The sequence below is a fragment of the Xenopus laevis genome, chromosome 8L (genome assembly GCF_017654675.1).
Source record: "Xenopus laevis strain J_2021 chromosome 8L, Xenopus_laevis_v10.1, whole genome shotgun sequence".
Classification (NCBI taxonomy): Eukaryota; Metazoa; Chordata; class Amphibia; order Anura; family Pipidae; genus Xenopus; species Xenopus laevis.
In genome coordinates, this window is record NC_054385.1 from 13802103 (window position 1) to 13826280 (window position 24178).

A 24178-nucleotide genomic window follows, 5' to 3' on the forward strand; every position below is an offset into this window, starting at 1 on the left:
ATGTCTGTAAACTTTAATCTATCATGTTCTGATGGTGAACAGCTCACATGATTCCAGTCCCTCAACTGGTATTCACATTCATCCTTCAGTTCTGGGAAACCCAAAGTAATTGTACGTCTGTAAGGACCAGGAAATGCGGCATAGGTTGCCTCTCATCTGTAGTTTCTAATGAAATGTGGATCCTCTAGTGGCTGATTTTTTTTTTTAGTGTAGTTATGGCAGAATTACCATAATTACAACAATTAATAATTACCGCAATACCTATTCCTTTCATTTTAACATCAAGTGCAACATTTTTTTAGGTGAGGCTGAGCTACTATAGGTATGGGATCTGTTATCTGGAAACCCATTATCCAGAAAGCTCAGAGTTACAGAAAAGCCATCTCCCATAAAATCAAAATTTTTCTCTGTAATAATAAAACAGTAGCTTGTACTTGATCCCAACTAAGATATAATTAATCCTTATTGGAAGCAGAACCAGCCTATTGGGTTTATTTAATGTTTACATGATTTTCTAGTAGACTTTGGGCATGAAGATCCAAATTACAGAAAGATCAGTTATCCAGAAAACCCCAGGTCCCGAGCAGTTTGGATAAAAGGTCCTTTACCTGTATAACATGACTATATAGAGTGGTTCACCTTTAAGTTAAATTTTGAGTATCAAATGGCTAATTCTAAGCAACTTTTCACTTGGCTGTAATTTTTTTCTTTTTTGTAGTTGTTGAATTATTTGCCTTCTTCTTCTGACTGTTTCCAGCTTCCAGTGTGGGTGGCCATGTCAGAGTGCAGGAGTACAAGGAAAAAGTTGCTTATTCTTTTTTTAGGGTTGCCACCTTTTTATTTGCTGGGAGATGGGCAATGTCAAAAGGGAACAATGGTACATGACGTAAGAAGCTGGGGCCATGACTCAAAGGGACAGAGAGGGGAGATTCTATAGTGTCTTGTAATTTAACTATCTTCTTGGCATTCTATAACCTTAATTACATGGCTTAGGGCAGAGACAGACAAGAAGATTCGGGGAGATTAGTCGCCCGGCGACAAATCACCACTTCGTGACTCCTTCAGTTACATTGAGTAGGGGAAACAATATCTGAAAGCAGTTCCATTGTGAAGTGCTGGCTTTTTCTGAAACCACAATGACCTGAGACGGCATTTAATAACACAGGTTTTTACATAATAAACAGCATCTTATAAATGCTCCTAATGGGCAGGAAATAGCTAGAGAGCCTACAGGAAATCCCAGGCAGAGAGAGAATGAAGAAGTAAGATGGATTTTCGCAGGGAATCACCCATGTGACCGTAGCCTTATATATCAAGCGGAATGTATCCTAGTACCAAATTCTCAGTCCTAGTGGAATCACTGGAGGCTACGGAACTGAGAATTTGGGATTCCCTGTGGAAATCCATCTTTCTGGAATGAAACAGAAGACCATCTCCAGCATCTTTCCCAAACGTTAAAAACCCCTACCCTACATAGACCCTCCTCCCCCAGCCTAAGTGTTACCCCAGGCAAATGCCCCTAACTCTTTACTCTTTTACACCCGTGTGACCGTAGCCTTATATACCAAGCTTAATTTCTCCTAGTCTCAAATTCCCGTGGTTCCTAGTGGAATCACTGGAGGCTACGGAACTGAAAATTTGGGACTAAGACATTCCACTTAGTATATAAGTCTACGGTCACACGGGTGATTCCCTGCGGATATCCATCTTTCTGGAATGAAACAGAAGACCATATCCAGCATCTTTCCCCCCTTTCTTCCTGCTTAATTTAAAGGAGAAGCAAACCCAAAAGTTAAAAAAACCCTACCCCCTACCCTACATAGACCCCCCTCCCAGCCTAAGTGTTACCCCAGGCAAATGTCCCTAAGTCATTACTTACCCCTCCGTGCAGATTCTGCCAGTTCACGGGCGCCATCTTCTTCTCTTGGTAATCTTCGGAATGAGACCGTCAGAGTGCAGCTGGAGCAAGTTTCTGCTTTGCGACAACTGCGCATGCGCTGAAACTTACGACTATTATCAAAGCGTCGGTCTCATTCCGAACTTTACCGAAGTGGCGCCCGTGCACTCCGATGCCTGAATCTGCACCGAGGGGTAAGTAAAAAGTTAGGGGCATTTGCCCGGGGTAACATTTAGGCAGGGGGGGGGTCTATGTAGGGTAGGGGGTAGGGTTTTTTTTTAAACTTTTGGGTTTGCTTCTCCTTACAGTCACTATGACATAATGCCAGAAAGTACCCGATGTGCATTAACCTTAATAGTGGGTTCACTATAGCAAATATGTGATTAAACCCTTTATCAAAACAATTATAAATACCCCAAAATAGTGGCAACAGGTACAGTGCGTGAGCCTTTAATTTCAATACATATGTTGCCTCTGCTGAGCGGTGGCTAAATCTATTCCTATTGCTTAGCACTGGGATTTAGGCCTCCTGGCATTTCTATTCTCAGCGCCACTGCACACGTGACATCACAAACCTCTTGTGAGGCAAGAGATAACACTAGTGTGAGGTGATGTCATTCCCTTTTATAGGCATGTCACAGCTCCTGCTGGTACATGTGATATGTGCCTAAAGAAATCCTGTTATTCAGGGGGAGGATTTTAATTAGAAACTATTTTTTTTTTTTTTTTTTTTTTTTTAGATTTAAATTGCTATCACTGACCCCCTGCAGCATGACATTAGCTTACATGGTCAATGTCCTTGACATTGACAGCAGTAATAATATAAATTTCATATGCAAATCTAGACTTAATTTTCTTATACAGGTACGGGGCCTATCATCCGGAAACCCATTATCCAGAAAGCTCTAATTTACAGGAAGGCCATCTCCCATAGACTCCTTTTAATCAAACAATTCAAGTTTTTCGAAATGATTTTTTTGTCTGTAATAATAAATCAGTAGCTTGTACTTGATCCCAACTAAGATCTAATTAATCCTTATTGGATTACCTACCGAGCATCAATGTTTGGAATGCTTTCCAAAGTTTTTTTGATCGAAGGAAAATCGTTCGATCGATGGATTAAAATCCTTAGAACTGTCCAATTCGAAGGATTTAATCATTCGATCAAACAATTTTTCCTTCGATCGTACGAACGAACGAAGGAAATGCGGTAAATCCTTCGACTTCGATATTCAAAGTCGAAGGATTTTACTTAGACGGTCGAATATCGATGGTTAATTAACCCTCGATATTCGACCCATAGTAAATGTGCCCCAAGGTGTTGAGATCCAAATTACGGAAAGACCTCTTATTCGGTAAACCCCAGGTCCTGAGTATTCTGAATAACAGATCCCATACCTGCATTCAGTCTGCATTCAGCTTATTAGAGTCACTGACTCTAGCAACCAGAAAGCTGTTAGGCTGAGGGCACACGGAGGGAACCGCACTGACAAATACAGCTTCCGAAAACTCTAAAGCAGGAATTTTTGGGCTAACCCCCGCTCGGCTTCATTTCGTGTATATGAGTGGAGGTGGAAGCTGTAGTAGTGAATGCAATTTTACTGAGGGAGTGGATCCGGCTTTCTCCACCTGCAAAAGAAACATCAGCTCCGTGTGCCCTCAGCCTTAGGTTGAGGCATAATACGCAGCAGGTTGATAAAGGGTTTTGAAAGAATGCATGATGATAAAGACTGTCACCATAAACCAGGCTTATAATAGACATGTCTTTCCTCCAAACACAAGGCTATATCACTCTTCTGGAGAAGAGATTATTATTATTATTATTATCCAAATAAAAGGCTTGGGGAACTGGCCCCTCTCACCACGGACATGGCACTCTCTACTGCTTCACCTCTGTTTGATCTGTCTGATTGGGAACTCTATATATACCATGTACAGTTATGGGACCCGTTATCCTGAAACCCATTATGCAGAAAGCTCCGAATTAAGGAAAGGCCGTCTCCCATAGACTCCATTTTATCCAAATAATCCACATTTTAAAAAATGATTTCCTTTTTCTCTGTAATAATAAAACAGTAGCTTGTACTTGATCCCAACTAAGATATAATTATTCCTTATTGGAAGCAAAACCAGCCTATTGGGTTTATTTAATGTTTATTCAATGTTTACATGATTTTCTAGTCTAGTAGACTTAAGGTATGAAGATCCAAATTATGGAAAGATCCGTTATCTTGAAAACCCCAGGTCCCAAGCATTCTGGATAACAGATCCCATGCCTGTGGCACATAGTAGGTTCTCTTAAAGTGGCTTTTCCACAATATTTTGAGAACCCTGCTTTGCAATATTTATATAGTCTTATAGGTGTAAACCGTTACCACTGGAATATATTGTAGGCTGCCGATTTCCGTTTTTATTTGCTCCGGTAATTAGGAATCATTTAGTCTAATTCAGAGGCTGTTGGTGGGATGCTGGAAGCTGTAGCCCAACAACAGACGGAGGACCACAATTTTGTCAGTTTATAAATAATATAGGTCTTATTTAACATGGTTGGGGCAAATTGCTAAAAATTAACCAACACCCTTCAAGAATCTTTAATACCCCAGATGGCAGGAGAAACCGTTCATTGAAGCCAACTACTAGCAAGCAACAAGACATCAACTTCATTGTCTAATTTCCTCAGAGAGGCTCTCTGTTATGGAGACACTAATGGGCACATTTAATAAGCTTGAGTGAAGGATTCGAAGTAAAAAAAACGTCGAATTTCGAAGTATTTTTTTGGCCATCGAATAGGCTACTACGACCTTCAACTTCGATTCGAATTTAAAATCGTTCGACCATTCGATAGTCGAAGTACTGTCTCTTTAAAAAATACTTTGACTACCTACTTTGCCAGTTTAAACCTACTGAGGTACAATGTTAGCCTATAAGGGACCTTCCCCATCAGTTTCCTCTCTGGTCCCTCTTCCAAATGTACCTTAAGGTGGCCACACACGGAGAGATCCGCTCGTTTGGCGATGTCGCCAAACAAGCGGATCTCCCTCCGATATGCCCACCTTGAGGTGGGCAATATCGGGCTGATCCGATCGTGGGCTCTAGGGCCCAACGATCGGATCCTTCACGTTCGCAAACGGGTGGTCGGATCGCGGGACCGCATCAACGAACAGATGCAGCCGCGATCCGACGGGATTTTTAACCCCATCCGATCGAGATCTGGCCGACTTTCAGCCAGATCGTGTATGGCCACCTTTATTCTTTTTGTCTCCACCGGGGGAGGTCAGGGGGCAGCACCCAGGGTTTCTGGCCAGGGAGCGGGTCTGAGTTGGTTTTCCTTCCCAGTGTCCCACCAGCCCTGTCTGACCATGCATCCATATGCCACTGAAACTGGAGGTGCAAAATTGTACCCAAAGTCTAGCATGTGCCTCCAAAAAGTGCCGGCTACACTATAAGCATCACCCTCAAAACTCAGAGACCGAGAACCACCCCAGTGGATTGAAAAAGCCTAGTTTTGGTGCCTCTGATTTCAGTGGAATAGTGCTGCTAGCCCTAAAAGTGACTAGTAAAGGGGTGGTTGACCTTTAACTTAACTTTTAGTATGTTATAGAATGGCTTATTCTTAGCAACTTTTCAATTTGCTTTTATTTTTTTTCTCTTTTATCGTTATTTGCCTCTTTCTTCTGACTCTTTCCAGTTTTGAAATGGGGTTCACTGACCCCATCTAAAAACAAATGCTCCGTAAGGCTACACATTTATTGCTCCTTTTTATTTCTTACCTTTCTATTCAGGCCTCTCCTATTCATATTCCAGTCTTAACTAAGTTCTCCGCGTTTGTTTTAAAATATAACATTTTCAGAAAGCTGCAAATATTTAGGCATAAAAAAATATTGCCAAGCCAAGAACCAATTAAGCCGTTCATTACATGTTTCGAAGGAAATGTTGCTTTTCTGTAAAGTTCTGGAGCTCAGTGCCAGCTCAGGGGTTTACTTACCCGGAATAATCTATCCTCGCAATAACTTGTGGTTTATGGGTCACTCGGCACTGGGTAGAAGTGTAAACACTACAGGCTTTTTTCCCTGCCCTTACATAAATCAATGTGATCTCCATTAATGAGACTGGCTATCCCAAGCTTGGATTTAGCTGGCTGTGTACTAATGAGAGGAGACAAGTTGTGTACGGTTAGGTAGCCAGCCTATGTGTGGTATTATCTGGGCACTATTAACACAATGTTACCCAACGACGCACACACACACAACCCACCTGCATTAAAAAGCCATTCATATTTTCAACCTCCTTTTAATAACTAAAAACATAGTTAAACTGGCTAAAGCTATTGGCTTCCCCTTTATTTCCATATTAACCAATCCCAGGGCAGCAACAGATGTCATTTTACTGGGGTTTAAGGCTATTAAGGCACCTGGGCAGTTTCACTTTCCCCTTCTCATTAGAGTCTTGCTTTTCCCTTCTCTCCATAGATAAAAAAGCACTCCCTTTTAATATGTCTGGAAAAGAATGTCTTACCTGCCTGTGTTCAGTAGTGCATTAACCTTGCGTGCCTGCAGGATACGGCGCAGTTCTGTAGTGATGCAGAGCTGTGTGACTGCAAGCGCAGATAGTCCATGCTATTTAAAACATTCTCTTCCCCTAGAGTTCAGGCCAGCAAACTGTAGCTCTCTCCCCTCTTCTGTCTTTCCTTCTCTCCCTCTTCTGCCATCTCTTCTCCCACCCCTTTATCAGCCATCTCCCTTAAAGGGGTCTAATCCTTATAAGGACATTGCCAGGGAAAAAAATCCCTCTCTCTCCCTCCAGAGCTCGCTGGCTATATGGGAATCATCACTCTGCTTGCTGGAAAAATTTGCTCAAATACTTCTGGTGTGTTATATTGTAGGCACAGCTCCATGTCCACCAACAGCCTCTTGACAGGGTAGTTTGCCCAGGCTATATATGCTAAAGAACCTTAACCAGCTTTATGGCAAGCATCCATCCTTGCTGGCCATGGATATTCATAAAAAAAAAAGCTCTACGATGAAATAATGTTTTAGTGTACATGTCAGCAAATCATTGGCGGCTTGCTGGGAAAAAAATGATGGCCTGAGAGGATTCCCCCCTTAGAAATAATTTATTTATAGTTTATTGACTCTAACGGGCACGTATAGTGCAAAGAAATGCCCTTATATACACCACATTAATTTATACTTCTTACCCTCCTATGTAGGAAAGGATGTTTAGCTCCTGACATGATAAGAAACTGCCCCCACAATATAATTTAGAGAAACATGAAGATGTGCAAATGATGACCTATAGCGGGGGTCACCAACGTGAGCCATATCCAGATGTAAAAAGAGATAGGTAGTAACACAAGCATGAAGTTCCTGGGGGTACACACAGGCCCAGATTTGGGGAGAGGCCCGGGCCTAGGGCGGTAGAAACTCGGGGCGCCTGCCCACTAAATCCTGCGCTGGGTACACATATGGGTTGTGATTGGGTATTTGACAACCCCAATGTGGACTGGCAGCCTACAGGAAGCTCATATGGTTTTTATACAACCAAAACTTGCCTTCAAGCCAAGAATTCAAAAATAATCACCTGCTTTGAGGCCACTGGGAGCAACATGTTGCTTATGAACCACTAGTTGGGGAATGACTAACCTATCGTGCCATAGCTCCAATAGAGTGGGTGCAGGGTTAGCATCATAATTGGATATTCCGCCTATTGGTTTGTACCCATCAAGATCATGGCTGCAGCTTTTTGGGGTGCTGCTGTGAAGAGAGCAACGTTAATACCAGCATTGAGGTTAGTTAAGAAGAAGTGATCACACCAGCTTAAATCAAAAATCACCAGCTCAAACCAGCTGAATACATGTAGGAAAAAATTGCAGCAGTGATGTACATGTAGCTGCTACCGTGCCACATTAATGAGTCAGTCCTTGGGGCCCTAGAAAATTCATAGGTTGGTGGCAATTTCTCAAGGTCTTCTTGGGTGACACTCGCTTCTTCTGGTAAAGCATAACATTCTAAAAAGGTTTAACTGATTTGGAAATGTCAAACTGGCCATACACTGACTGATAAAAGGTGCCAACCTGGCTCCTCCAGACCAAGTCGGCAACTTATTAGCCTGTGTATGGGACCCTCCGGATGTAGGGTTGCCATCTGGTCGGTATTTTACCGGCCTGGCCGTTAAAAATGATGCTTGATGCCAATATTATTAATAGGATAAAATGGCAGGAATATAATAAGAGGGGTATTTTTTCCCCATAAAGGTGGCAACCCTATCCGGATGGCCTGTCTGAACGATTTCTGGTGACATATCTGTTGGGCAGGTTAGAAAATCCTCATTAGACTACGACTGCCTTGGAGTGTTCAATGTCCAATGGGACATTGTACTACTTTTTACTGTTTAGATATTTAACGTGTGCAGCACTGGGAAAGTCCATACTGTGCATTAGTAAAAGGCAATACAGCTTGACGTCCTCCTATTGTGGCATCCAAAGAGGGTTGGACTGGGCCAAAGGCACACCGGGGAAAAACCCAGTGGTCCCTTGTGGATCCTGCCGGCCCAAACCCGCTAATGGTGCTGGCCCCAACCTCCAGGCCCCTGGTCGCTCACAGGAAAAAAAGATTGGTGTGAGGGGCTGGAGAGGGGTTGTGGCTTGGGTGGGGAGCAGGGCGGCCTGAGGCATCTAATGTGTCTTCACCAGCCCGGGGTGTGTGTGGGGCCCTGAAGCAGCAACCTGGTGGGTCCCTGGACCCCCAGTTTGACCCTGCACCCAAAGGCAGGTCTACTTAACTATAGCTCCTACAGTGATATAAATTAGGCTTCATCAGAAAGTTTATTTATTGTATAGGCAGATAACATTATACCATTTTTGGTAATACTAAAGGGTGGTTTTGGTGTAGGGACGGAATTTGTTTTCCATGCACTGACATTTGAAGAAGGATTAGGCTTTCCTTCCTCTGGATCCTTTTCAGCCTCACTATATCATGTTCAGTATAATGGAGATAATATATTGCTGAGACCAAATTGCTTTGCAAGTTCAGAGGCAGCTTCTTGCTTGTCCCTGTGCCGAGGAAGCCTTCTGAAATGAAAATGTTGTATTTATTGGAGTGTGTGTGTGCTGAAAGAGGAATAGGGAATTCCATTCCAAGAGGCTGTTTTATCCTGGAGATAAAATCTCTGGAGGGAAATAGCTGCAGGCGGCGGTGGGATTCTTTTAATGCAGTAGCAGCTTGTAGTGACTGACAGTCTCATGGGGTGGAGAAGAAATGAGAGGTCACCGGTGGCATGTCAGCTAATGATTGGTTGCACTGAGAACTGCAACATCTCTCTGTCTCATCAAAGCATCTCTATGCTATTCCGTACATTATAAGTGACAACTGGGGGAAAGTATCCCAATATCGTCTTAAACCCTAAACATCGGGCCAGTGTGACTACTATACGGTAAATGGTTCTCACTGCCTGATTTAAGTCATGGGGGCAAATTCACTAAAGGACGAATTTTCACCAGCGAACGCTCCGCCACACTTCACGCCACTTCGCCAAGCACAAATTCGTTACCACTATGCTAATTCACTACAATGCAAAGTTGCGTCTCAGCCGTACGCAGGTGATGTTTCGCTAGCGTTAATTCGTCAGTGCGAGCATTTCATAGCGATCTTTCACTATAGTTCAATTCTGCTTAGCGAAACCTCATTAGTACTCTTACACTTAGGTCAATTTGAATACATATAGGTCCTCTACGCCTGTTAGTAAATTGGCGATGTCCCTGCGGATGAGATTTCTTGCAAATTTTCACTAGCGACGGCCACTTCGCCCTTTAGTAAATCTGCGACATGGTCTAGTAAAAGTAAACCTTTTGTTTTATATGGAAATTTGGTACAAATTGGTCCTAACTTGCACAGATGAATGAGGGGTTAATTACGTTTCCCCAGGCAGAGGAGCAAAAAGTCCAAGTGCAAGAATGTGCCCATTAGTGCTTATTCGGGCAGCACTGCTGCCGGGGGGGGGAATAGCTGCAGAACTAGGGGGTGCAATTCAGCCCTGTGCTTAATTTGTGGCCTGCCTCCTCTGCAGTTTCATACATTTGCGTCTGATGTGCAAGTTAGGGGGTTATAACAAAGTGTAAGTTGTGCTCACCAAGTTAGGGGGTTCCCCTTGGTGACTCTCCTTCCCCATCCAGGGTCAGACTGGGACTATGGGACACCAGGAAAAAACCCCAGTGGTCCACATCCCTCATGGCCCCACCAGGCAAGACCCCGCTCCTCATGGCCTCCTCAGAATAAGTGCTCCCTGACCTGATCGCATAGATCACATAGAGAGAAGAGAAGATAAGCACTGGTGGGGGGGCAGAGGGGGTTGCAGGTGGACAGTAGGCCCCTGGGGGTGATGGGGACACTGTCCCTTCCTGCCCCTCTAGAATAGAGCCCATCCAATCGTAGGTAACACACTATTAAAGAGGGTAGCTGCTGCTATGAAATAACGCCTGTTTTTTGCACTTTAAGTCATAAATAAACCTTTAGAATTCCATCAGCCCCAAACATAAATGATTGGGTTAGATGAGATAGATCAGCTTGCCGGGCAAAGCTGTGGAACAAGTGGATCTATGTCCAGTTTGATCACTGATGGTTTGACTCCCCTGGCCAAGCATCCAGGGTCTGACTGGGCAGGTGGGACCTCAGGAAAACCCCAGTGGGCCCTGGTCTTCATGGGCCCCCAAAAGACTCCTGCTCCCCATGGCACTGCAGACACTCCTCCACTGCTCCCTCTAGTCTTGCCCAATCACAGCGGCGAGTTGAGGAAGGAGGTAAAACATTTGTGAAGTAACAGTGGCAGTGGTGGGGGGAGAGAGTAAGCAGGAGGAAGGGCATACGTTGGGAGAGGGGGGCCCTTGATATTGCAAAGGGGTCCTTGTGTCTGCAGCCCCAGCAGGTCCTCCAAACCCCAGCCTGATGCTGCAAGTATCACATTGGTAGCCTATATAGACCAAGAGAGAGGACAGCATCCACAACCCAATGTGGATCCTTATCCCGTGGGATTATCTGGTTTCTTCCCAGGATCTGCCCAAGTCGAACACTGATTGGGATAGCCAATATTTTTGAGCCATGGTCATTGGCCAGTAAGTGTTTGGATAGGACACAAATAGCCATGCAAGCAGACAATATTTAATTTGGCACAGATCTTCTCCCTGACATAAGGCAAGACAGGGCTGCTGCCATAAAGAAAAAGCCCTGACCAGGTTGCTACCTCCTCTCTAATACCAGGCGCTTATGAAATCCATGCGCTGTATGAATGTTTAGATGAGGTGTGATGAATACTAATGCACCCTGCAGCATGCACCATCTCTGCTGATTACTAATTAGCCCTTTAGTGTATATATTTCAGTGTATGTTTCATTTCTGGCAAAAGATTAAAGGGATGAGAGGGCCTATATCACAGTAACCCTTATAACAAACAAAAACCTTTTAATTCAACAGCTCTATTATGGCTCTCACACAGCCTTTACCGTATCCATGGTGCAGCTAGATGAAGGACAGACTACATTCCCGGGAATTCCCTTTCCTGCAGTGCTTTCCTATATGTGAGGATTAAGGTAAATCCCAAATAATAGAATATGCCGGCAACTGTCAGAGGGTGCTCACAAGCCCTAGGGTCATTTTAAAAGGAACATAACCCAAAAAATACAAATTTGTTTCATAGAAACAGTTTTCCAGAATACAGGTATGGGATTCATTATCTGGAACCCATATCCAGAAAGCTTTGAATTATGGGATGGCCATTTCCCACTCCGTGTTGAACAAAGAATTCAAATTTTTAAAAATGATTTCCTTTTTCTCTGTAATAATAAAACAGTACCATGTACTTGATCCCAGGGCCGGAACTAGGGGTAGGCAGAAGAGGCTGGGCAGGTACCTGACTTTTGCCTTCCCCTTGTCCATGTACGCTGCTCTCCCCGCCTCCCACCCATCCAGCGTTCCTCCCCGCCTCCCTCCCCTTAAGCGTTTTACCCCGTCTCCCTGCCTCCATCCTCTCCGGCGCTCTTCTAACACCCTCCCCTCCGGCGTTCTGCGCATGTGTGAGCACAATGTGTTCAGGAGCGCGCACGTCTGCGCGAGCAAGCACGGAGGGGAGAGTGGATAGGAGCGCGGTGGCTGGCCGGGTCGCCTAGGGCGCCCGGTCGGCTTGGCCCAGCACTGCTTGATCCCAACTAAGATCTAACTGATCCTTATTGGAGGCAAAATAATCCTATTGGGTTGAACTATTGCTTAAAAATATTTTAGTGGTCTCAAGGTATGGAGACCCAAATTACAGAAAGATCTGCTATCCGGAAAACCCCAGGTCCTGAGCATTCTGGATAACAGGTCCAATGCCTGTGTATATCCGATATAAATATTTACTGCTGTGCATATAATATCAAAACCCTAGCTATGATGCTTACATTCCCCTTTCAAGCCTTGGCCCTTCCACGAATTATCTACTTTCATATTGGGGCCCCCCTCCCTCTGCCATTAGGCCCCTCTACCACCCTAATGACAGGCCTGAGGAGCGCGTGAAGGGTAGGGGCAGCAGCTGGAGATTAGTGGTAGAGGTTATCCCTATAGCATTCCCCAAAATATGTTTTTCCGGATGGACCCAGTATTATGCCACTGGTATATAGGAAAGTTGTATATAAATTATATAACTGTTTAGATATACTGTACCTTTAATGTTGCAAATATTCTGACACCATTTTCCCTTTAATTGTAATGTTTCCATGTAAGAAATGTAAAGTCTGGTTACTTAAAGGGGTGTTTCACCTTCCAACACTTTTTTCAGTTCAGTTGGTTTCAGACAGTTCACCAGAAATAAAGACTTTTTCCAATCACTTTCTATTTTCTATGTGTGACAGTTTTTCTAATATTGAAGTATAAAGTGTCATTTTTCACCTTCTAAAGCAGCTCTGGGTGGGGGGTCGCCGACCCTGTAAACTATTCTAAATTGATACATTTGTTATCTTTGTCCCTGCTGAGCATCCCTGAGTTTCATTGAAGGCAGCAGTTAGGGTCAGGGCACACAGGCAGATTCAGGGAGATTAGTCGCCTGGCGACAAATCTCCTCTTCTTTGGGGCGACTAATCTCCCCGAACTGCCTTCCCGTCGGCGATTTACATTTTAGCTGGCTGGAAGGCAGTTCGGGGAGATTAGTCACCTGGAGTGATTCGTTTTCCGAAGCCGCCCAAAGTTGCCTGACGAGGAAACTTCAGGCGACTTCGGAAAACGAATCGCTCCAAGTGCCATCCTGCCGGCGATTTACATTTTAGCCGGCGGGAAGGCAGTTCGGGGAGATTAGTCGCCATGGTCGGAAACTAGGGGTAGGCAGAGTAGGCGCTGCCTAGGGTGCAATCATGGGGGGGGCGCACTTTTAAGGGGAATATTTTTTTAAACCCTGGTTTGCTTGGCCTTTAATAGTTTTTAAATTTTAGAAACTGTTGTTCCAACCCCCTCTTGCCCGTGATTTGTACTTTGGCCAGAAGCACTCCTTACCTCCGTCTTGGCAGCTGCTGGCACAGATACATATTTGTGGGCAATATTGTGAATTTTTTGGCTGCTGCTGGCACAGATACAGATTGAGGACAATATGAGGGATTGGCTTCTGCTGGCTCAGGTATGTGTGGCAATATGGTGGCTACTGGCACAGGTACAGATTGGGTGCAATATGAGGGGTTGGCTATTGCCTGCTCAGGTATATGTATCAATATGGTGGCTACTGGCACAGGTACACACATATTTTTGGTACCTGCTGGCACAGGTACAAATTTGGGGCAATATGATTGATTTTTTTGTCTGCTATTGGAATAGGTACAGATTTTGGGTTTGGGGGCAATCTGAGGGATTGACTGCCGTTGGCACAGGTACAAATGGGGGCAATATGATAGGTGCTGGCACAGGTTCATGGGGCAATATGAATGGTAAGATGGGAAATGGTAATGCAATACCTGTTGGGGGGCACTAATTGAAGCCCTTGCCTAGGGTGCCCCGAAGAAGAGGCCAGCCCTGTTAGTCGCCCCGAAGAAGAGGAGATTTGCCCCGGGCGATTAATCTCCCCAAATCTGCCTGGCACTTGGCACAATAGTTGCTAATACTCCAGAAAGGTGACTGAGAAATGTATCCACTTATTGTTGTAAAATTGTAACGGTTCAGAATCTGCACCTGAATTACTGAGCTGCCAGACTCAAACACCAGAGACATTCAACTTTAAACTTCGATTTTGGAAAAACAGTAAAAAATAAAAATAGGAAAGTAATTGAAAAAGGTCTTTATTTCTGGGGAACAATCTGAAAACAATTGAACTGAAAAAAGTGTGAAAGGTGAACAACCCCTTTAAAGTAAATGAAAGTATGTCTGCAGTTACCCCAAAAAGGAAAAATATATATAGATTTGCCTTAACAAGCACAGGTTTTTCTGTTTCTTTCCAGCCTGTAAGGATGATGGATTTTGGGCACTGGCCGATCTGAGCGGCTGTACTCAGCGAGGAAGGCATAAAACATGAGTGGGTGCCTCAGAAGATGAATGAGGCTGGCGGATGGCAGAAAGAGGCTTTAGCAGTAAAACAGGTCAGGAGCTGACGTCAGTGAGAGTCAGGAGGGAGAAATAGTTCAGCGTGTGTATGGATGCCAGCTATGTATGAATAAATCAGCAGAAACCCAAGCCTGTGTCATAATGTATATTTTACAGCACATTAATGTTAACAAAAACCTTGTGTTGATTCAAATGGAAAAACCCCGGCCTGACTTTTAATTTATACCTTGCTATTTATGTGCCAATAGACACTGCCAGGGAAATGGAGGACAATGGCATCATTTTTTTTCTGCATCTAGCTTTACCTTTTGCCTGTACCCTTCTCTTTCCTTGCCCATATTCAGCCTTACTCCTTGCCCATTCACATTTAGCCTTACCCCTTGCCCATTCTCATCTAGCTTTACTCCTTGCCCATTCTCATCTACACTTACTCCTTGTCCATTCTCATCTAGCCTTACTCCTTGCCCATTCTCATTTAGCTTTACTCCTTGTCCAGTCTCATCTAGCTTTACTCTTTACCCATTCTCATCTAGCTTTACTCCTTACCCATTCTCATCTAGCCTTACTCCTTGTCCATTCTCATCTAGCCTTACTCCTTGTCCATTCTCATCTAGCTTTACTCCTTACCCATTCTCATCTAGCCTTACTCCTTGTCCATTCTCATCTAGCTTTACTCCTTACCCATTCTCATCTAGCTTTACTCCTTACCCATTCTCATCAAGCCTTACTCCTTGTCCATTCTCATCTAGCTTTACTCCTTACCCATTCTCATCTAGCTTTACTCCTTGTCCATTCTCATCCAGACTTACTCCTTGCCCATTCTCATCTAGCCTTACTCCTTGCCCATGCTCATCCAGACTCAATCCGTGTCCATTCTCATTTAGCCTTACTCCTTGTCCATTCTCATTTAGCCTTACTCCTTGTCCATTCTCATCCAGACTTACTCCTTGCCCATTCTCATCTAGCCTTACTCCTTGCCCATTCTCATCCAGACTCAATCCTTGTCCATTCTCATTTAGCCTTACTCCTTGTCCATTCTCATTTAGCCTTACTCCTTGTCCATTCTCATCCAGACTTACTCCTTGCCCATTCTTATCTAGCTTTACTCCTTGCCCATTCTCATCTACACTTACTCCTTGTCCATTCTCATTTAGACTTAATCATTACCCATTCTCACATAGCTTTACTTTTTACCTATACTCACCCTCCCTGCCCTTTCCTTGCCCAAACTCATCTAGCCTTACTCCTTGCCCAAACTCATCTAACTTTACTCCTTGCCTATTCTCAAATGATCTAGCTTTACTCATTGCCCATACTCACCTAGTCCTACAACAGTAGAATACGGTAGGTTGACTTTGGTACATGGGGAATATCCTCATACTATTGAAGAGCCCATTTCCATTTTAACCCTGAAGGTGTAGCTTGTGTGTGTTTGTTTTTTACTGTATTTTCTTTTATTTGCACTAATGTTTCCAATGTTTATATCACTTTTTATCCTCTGTTCCCAAGCTGTGAGGCTGACTCCTGCTGGTGAAGCCCCAAAGCAGTAGTAGGGTGTTCCTTTCTTTTTGTAATTGCTCATTTTATGTCCTGGGGAGACCTTGACTGATGTATGTTGGACTACGTAAGAGGGCTTGCTCCAAGAAAGTCTAAACCATTGGATAAACGACTCCTTTAAAAGCTATCGCCTGTGGTTTTTCTCTATATCCAGCAGGGGGCAGCATGTCCTCACTATAATGAAGTATCATTCAACAGTTTTCATCAAGTCTGTAAAATTCTTCTCACGTCTGGAAAAAAAATTCGAAAAGTGCAGTGTTTTTGTGCAGGGGACGGGGGGGGGAGACGGTTGGTAGACATTAGAGGGGATGTCAGAACATTTCATCAGGTTGAATGTGCCCATAGCATTGTTGTTGCATCAGTCTGTAGTACAGAGGGATACTCTCAGCAGACAAGCACAAATACTGCATTGCAACAGTGGGACGTCATGCCCAGCCAAATACAATCTTTCTGGGAGGGGATAAAAACCTGAAACATTAACATTTTAGGTGCCAGAGCTGATAGCTCAGCTGTTGTCAATACACGTGTGCGACCTGTTATCCAGAATGCTCAGGACCTGGGGTTTTCCGGATAACAAATCTTTCCGTAATTTAGATCTTCATACCTCGAATAAACCCAATAGGCTGGTTTTGCCTACAATAAGGATTAATTATATCTTAGTTGAGATCAAGTACAAACTGCTGTTTTATTATTACAGAGAAAAAGGAAACCATTTTCAAAAATGTGGATTATTTGACTATAATGGAGTTATAATTTTATTATTACAGAGAAAAGGAAATAATTTAAAAAAAATATTGGATTATTTGGATAAAATGGCGTCTATGGGAGACGGATTTCCGATAATTAAAGATAACGGATTTTGTAACTGCAGTTACAGAATGATCTAAGCTCACAAGAGCGTGCACTCTGAATGACTCAGGCATATGGGAGCTCCTGGAATTAGCTGGTGGGGGCTTCTCTCCATGAATAATGGTGCTCCCATGATTGGAAGAGATACCTGCTTTCCTATTTATACAGCAGATACGATCAAACTATTGAAAAAAAAAAAAAATACTACAACCACTGATGGGGAACAAAAGGCTTGTATAAATAGTTCTTTATATGCAGAAGGTAATCCCCTGTGCATTTTTGTACTTGTCTTGCAGATATGAGCATCATAATGAAATGATTTTAAAAATTCAGCCATTAAAGGGGAACTAAATTCTGAAAAAGATGGCAGCATATATGCAGTGCCATTTTTAAAGCCTATCTTCCTCTGTGTCATGTTAGCCATTTAAAGGGTTGTTCAATTTTAGATTAACTTTTAGTATGATGTAGAGAGTGATATCCCGACGCAATTTGCAATTCGTTTCTAGTTTGTATTATTTGTGTTCTTTGAGTTATTTAGCTTTATTTTCAGCGGCTCTATGGTTTGCAGTTTCAGAAATACAGTTACTGGGGTGTGAGTTCCCCTAGCAACCATGCATTGACTTAAATAAGAGATTGGAATATGATTAGGAGAGGAATAGAAAGACAAATAATAAAAAGTTGGAATGGCTATAAATATGTATCCTTACAGAGCATTTTTAGATTTAGATGGGGTCAGTCAGGGTCAGACTGGGGGGCCCTCCGGACCCCCTACTACTACGCCGTACATCTGCGTGCGGAGCGGCGCTGCTCCGCAAATGATTTTTTTTGTAGGCTCAGGAGATCGGGAGAGGGGGTCTGGCCCAGCGGGGGTCCATGAGGGCCAGGGCCCACCGGGTTTTTTCCCAGTGTCCCACTGGGCCAGTCCGATCCTGGGGTCAGTGACCCCCACATGAAAGCTGGAAAGAATCAGAAGAAGAAGGCAAATAATTAAAATACTATAAAAAAAAGAAATAATGAAGACCAGTTAAAAAGTTGCTTAGAACTAGCCATTCTATAGCATACTTACAGTTAAAGTAAAGTGAACCACCCTTAACACCGAATTGGGCCTGTAAAAAAAAGGCACCCACAGACTGTCAGGGTAGACTGGGAGGGCACATTGGCACATTGAGAAGTTGCACATAGTTGCACGTATAGACACAAGTACCGTAGTACAATGCTCACACAAATTTGCAGCCACTGGCTGCATTGCGGCTGCTCTTGCCCCTACTATTCCTTTGTTTCCATTGGAATATGAGACTGTATGTGATATATATAGAAGAAAGGCCATATCAGGAAAGTTCAGATGCATTACATTTATCCTAAGCGCACTCTGCCTGGGAATTTATCTGCCCACAGCAGTATGTCCTGTTCCTTCTCCGCTCTGATCAGCCACAGACCAGCTATAGAGCTTGCGGTCTAGTAGTCGAGGGAAAGTGATACCTGATTCTGAGTCACATGGCAGCTTCTTGTATTTTAGCACAGTTAGGGCTCATCACTACTTTCAGTCTGAAACAGGACGGCTATGTGAGACTCAGAGAGCAAAGCTGGCCATAGACGTGCAGATTATTAGGCTGTATCGGACGAACGAACATCTGTTGTAATCTTCCGACCTGCAACTAACCATTCAGGTTAAATAAAGTAGTAGGGATGCACCAAATCCAGGATCGGGATTCGGCCAGGATTCAGCCTTTTTCAGCAGGATTGGGCCGAATCCTTCTGCCTGGCCGAAACTGAATCCTAATTTGCATATGCGGGGCGGGGAGGAAAATTGTGTGATGTTTTGTCACATAACAAGGAAGTAAAAAATGTTTTCCCCTTCGCACCCCTAATTTGCATATGTAAATTAGGATTCGGTTCGGTATTCGGCCCGAATCCTTTGCGAAGGATCCAAAATACCCGAATAGTAGATTCGGAGCATCCCTATAAAGTAGTAAAGAGAACAAATCACTCGATTCTCGGGCCATGAATTGACGGACAGCAATAGTACGGAAGTTACAGAAGTTGTCCAACAAATAGTAGTGGCAGCCACCCATTGACATCTTCAGATAGGCAATACATTATCGGTAGCCGATATAAATCTTTTGAACCTGTCTGACTGATCGACCAATTGGCGTGGCACGAAAAATGTCGTGACAATCCGCACACGGTCCGAAAAATCGTATGAGTCTTAGTTTTGTACGATAGTATCTTTGCTTCTACGGCCAGCTTAACTCTTCAGCATGTAGCTATGGGTCTGAGAAGGGAACAAAATTGGCCCAAAAACTTAAAAATGTATCTGCACTATGCAGCCAGGCCCGGACTGGCAATTTGTGGATTCTGGCAAATGCCAGAGGCAGGGCCGGAACTAGGGGTAGGCAGAGTAGGCACGTGCCTAGGGCGCAAAGCTGTGGGGGCGCCAGGCATATACCTTCTCTACCGCCTGCCTACCCCTAGTCCAGTCCCCTCTCTTCTCAATTGGTTCGCGCTTGCGCATCCATTGGCGCATGCACGGCAGCAACCACCGGCATGTGCGCGCCAGCGTCTGGTCAGGCATACACGTCAGTGTCCGTTCGCCAGCATCTGTCCGCGTGCACACTCACGCATGCGCACCAGCATCCGTTTGCATGTGCACGTGTCTGTTCGCGCATGTGTGCACGTGTCTATTTGTGCATGCACGCACCAAGTTAGCGATGCGGCCGGCCAGGTTGCCTAGGGCGCCTAGCTGGCCTGGCCCGGCTCTGGCCAGAGGGGCTGCTGTGAGATACCGGCCTAGCCGGTAAAACACCTGCCAAGGCCGGGGCCGGTATTGCAAATTTACCGGCAATGCAATTGCCGGTAATTTTAAATACCCTTTAAAAAAAGCCCCTGGCCTGCCCCCAATTCGAAAATAACTTACCTTTTTTCCAGCGATGTTGCTCCGCCCCTTTTGTGGCATGCCGCGTAGCTCCGCCCCTTTAGCGTCACACTGTGTCGCTCCGCCCCCTTTAGCGTCACGGACCGCCCCCTTTTGGTGCCCGCCCCCCACTGGCCGGTAAAATTTTTTAATAAAGGTGGCAACCCTAGATGTAAAAGGGGCAGAGTCACGCACAGTGGCGCAAAAGGTGGCGGAGTAACATGCATGATGGACTGAAACCTGAAAAAAAGGTAAGTACTGCGCGCATTTGGGGCGGGCCAAGGGCTTTTTCTTAAAGGTATTACAAATTACCGCCAACTACATTGCTGGTAAATTTGAAATACCAGCCCCGGCCTTGGCAGGTGTTTTATCGGCTATCCCTTTAAAAACACTTGCCGTATCTGCCCTAGGCCACAATTGCTGGCACATCGTGTCATTTGGCCGTCAGTAGAACGTGAGAGTTGTAACAACTGATGCCCTCAAGGATCCCCTGTGATTCCCCCCTTTTTTTTTAAATAATCATCTCCATCTGAAAGCTTTCAAGACAACAAAAAAGAATTTACAAACACAACTGTGGCCAATGTGCCTAAAATGGACACAATTGTGCTTTGACTTGGTTTGCGAATTGCCAGTGTCGGACTGGGGGTCCTTGGCCCACTGGGACTGTTACCTCGGGGGCCCCCACAGAATGTCGGACTGGGACACTAGGGGCCCACCCAAAGACCTTAGACCAGCGGCCCACTCTCAGTACTATTATTCTTCCTCTTCCTCATATTATAATCTATTAATCTATCTATTTATCCTCTTTGTTCTCATAGAAATTGGTAATGACCATGAAATAGGCCAAATGTTTAGAAGCAGGAGGGCCCACTGACACCTTGGCCCACCGGGAGTTTTCCTGGTATCCTGGTGGGCCAGTCCGACACTGCGAATTGCACAGAAAAGTCAAGTAATTGGCCCCTTGACACTTGCTTACAACTTAAAGTGCAGACGCACTGAAATAAATGCAAAGTTACGCATGTAATCCGAGGAAAAAAAACTGTATGTTTTTGGGGAAAGAAAAAAAAAACATGGCGTCCAAAGATTGCCTTTTGTACGCTGCTCCTAGTCAGTAAATGAGTTCTTATGTGTCATATTGTCATTATTGGGCTCTTTTATTCACAGGGGACTGTGAAACCAAACCCCAGTTTACTTAAATACAGGGACCCCAGGTTTTACATTTGTGGGATTGTCGTGGCTGCTCTGATGCCATGCTTAGTGACTAGGGTTGCCACCTTTTTCCGGAAAAAAATACCGGCCTTCCTATATATTTATCTTTTTTTCCTATTAATAACATTGGGATCAACCATTATTTTTTTACTGGCCAGGCCGATAAAATACCGGCCAGGTGGCAACCCTATTAGTGACTGAGGATTTATGTCTCCTTGTTAAAATCATTAATTCCCCTTGTCCCGTCTGGTATTGATTTATTTACATCGCTGTCAGGAGTTCTGCTTTGCCCCATCATGTTATCTTGGTTTTCTAACATACAGACATTGTATCAGAGATGCACAATCTGAGCCCGAGATTATGAGGCACAAGATCAACGAAGGAATGACCATTGAGTCAATACTAAAGCCAGGACACAAAGGGGTCTGTTTACTAAAGCGCGGTAAAAATATTGGCACAAAATATAGACATATTTGTCACCAAATGTGTTTTCACCAGTTTACTAACCTGTGGTAAATATAAATTTTCTTGGGCAAAAATATGTTTTCGCCAGTTATCGTATTTGCTGAAAATAACGCTACGTACACATAAACACCCGGTTTACTAAGCTGTGAAATGTGCAAAAGACAAAATTTACGCAAGAATATTCGCAAAATTTTTCCGCCACCTAAAGTATGTAATGACGTAAAAGTATTTTTTCGCCAGAAAATTCTCAAGGGGCAGGAAATATCCCATAATACTTTTTTTTTGCCCTGTTTTTTGTCATGTTTGGCTTCTGCCGTATTATTGGCAGCGGGCATCACAGTCCAAGGATTCGTCAGCCTCTACGCTTTTTTGGTTTCATTGTGATTGGCTACATTAAACTGTGCACTATGAAGCAAAGAGATTGACTGGTATGATTATGATTCTGTTGGCAGAAGGGTTTATATGATGCATAAATGTTTGATTGGTGTTACTCTGGTAATGTTGTTGGATGGTATAATCATAAAAGTCAATAAAGTCAATAAAGTTTATGAGTTTTGAAGATGCATTTTTCTGGCCATAAATGTCACAGTGAAAATTGCCATTATAACCGCCATAAAACAAGACTAATTTATAGCATAAATATTCGCAAAACGCAATGTGTCACCAGAAAATTCGCAACTCGCTAAAATTACCGCTAACGTAAGCTGGTTCTTTAACGTAGTTACCGCAAGTGATCGCAAAGACTTCTGAGCGCATCGCTGTTTAGTAAACTTAGTCGCTGCGAATATTCTGGCGGAAAAATATTCTCAGCGATAACATGCGGAAACTTAAAGTCAGATTTACCGCACTTTAGTAAACGGACCCCAAAGTGCCATGTTGCTAAGGTACAGCGGGTTTGTTTGGTTTACCAGTGTCAGTGGGTTCAGCAGAACTGTTTTAAGGGGGCAGAACCGAGGCTTAATGAAAAGTTTATAGAAGGCAACAGTCAGACTGGGCCTAGGACAGTAAACTCTGTGCTGGCCTGGAATTCTGCAATCGCTCATTACAAATAAGTCAGTCGCACTATACGTATCCCAAGTTTGTCTCACTTATTTGTGCCAAGAATGGAACCATCCATGCCACCATGGTGTGGGAGAAAAGTGATGGGGTGGCAGAGTAGTTAGGCCTAAGGGCCATGTCACTCAAGGGGTGTTCTAGTGCTGACGAGTTCTGCAATGCACAGATTATGATACTTTCGTGTTTCTGTACTGAAATCTGCCCTGTCTGTGGACTAATAAATCAATGCTGAGGGTCACAGAGAGGGATATGTCAGACCTAAAGTGCTGGCTCAAGAACATTGTCGCCAGAGCTGACAGGACATTGGTTAATAACTCAGTGTGTCCCAGCCCTCTTGGACCCCGCCAAACCAGAACCACAAACCACGTGCCGCACCTTGATCTCCCCCCTGCCCTGAAAGCATTCGCTACTAGAGAACAGTTACACACAGGGGAGGGGGATGTGACTAAGGAGGGGGTTACGGCTGGGGCCACTGTGGCCCCAGTGAGCCTCGGATTCCTCCAGTCCGACATTGATAGTGACATATGGTGGCCATACATAGGCTAACTATATCCTTACTGCACTAAGTTGGCAGCTTTTTGGCCCATGTATGGTGACAGCCAATGGGCCTGCCCAAAAATAGTCTGATAGTTTGGTTTTCCCATTGGACTGAGGACAGCATCTGCACTTTGATGTGGTCCTCATCCTGATGGCCTGCATTAAGTGTTGGATCCCCCCTCCAGTCGTCCCAACCCAGCCAAACCCCTCTCCTGGCTAGGTTTGCCATCTGGCCGGTATTTTACCAGCCTGGCCGGTAAAAATTATACTTGATGGCAACCTACTCCTGGCCCCTCCGTGCCTAAGTTTTCCTTCAATCAGCAAGAACAGGGCCCGGGTGAGAGGTCAGGGCAGCAACAGAGCTTCAAGCAGGGAGTGAGTCTATGATGGCGGGGCCCACAAGAGCCAGGGCCCACTGTATTATTTTCCAGTGTCTTGCCGACCCAGTCTAACCCTGCCTGCATTGCAATACAAAAATAGAGTGCTGCTAACAGTATATACCTGTTTGGTATCAGGTGCCTCTAGGTCAGTGATCCCCAACCAGTTATTTGTGAGCAACATGTTGCTCTCCGACCCCTTGGATGTTGCTCCAAGTGGCCTCCAAGCAGCTGCTTCTTTTTGAATTCCTGGCTTAAAGGAAAGCTTTAGTTGCATAAAAACCAGGTTTAATGCCAAAAAGAGCCTCAAAGGGTCAGGCTGACGAAGGGGGCAGGCGGCCCCTGAAACGTTTGATTTTGTACTCTGCATAAATAAATATTTGGAGGTACCTCCGTGTACATCGAATGATATCTCAGAATATCACTCTCTACATCCTACTAAAAGTTAACTCAAAGGTGAACAACCCCTTCAGATAAATCATAAATAAACGACTGTTCTATGCAGGGGTAAAGAGGATCTTGCACAGTAGAGCTTACAATATAAAATCTGATTAATTGGTTGCCCCATTGTGTTAGGCTTGTGACTCTGTCCTCTCTGCTAATGAAATCAAAGCGAATTTTCAGTGCCTTTGTGTGTTTATCCAATCAACACGTTTGTCCCTTAATCTTATCCCTTCAGTCACATCAACCTGACAGTCATTGTTCTGTGTGTGTCTCTTCCGATATAACATCAGCTTTGTCCCCAATCCCTTTTGTACTTATGTCTGAGCCTGGT

General features: G+C 44.2%; 1 protein-coding gene across 1 annotated transcript in view; it reads right to left on the reverse strand.

Moving 5' to 3' along the window:
* Positions 1-6517, reverse strand: part of pnck.L (pregnancy up-regulated nonubiquitous CaM kinase L homeolog) — a gene marked incomplete at its 3' end in the record, with an annotated part of 45552 nt that extends 39035 nt beyond the window's left edge. The window contains 1 exon segment of the mRNA NM_001089174.1: positions 6413-6517.
* Between the last annotated feature and the right edge of the window lie 17661 nt (positions 6518-24178).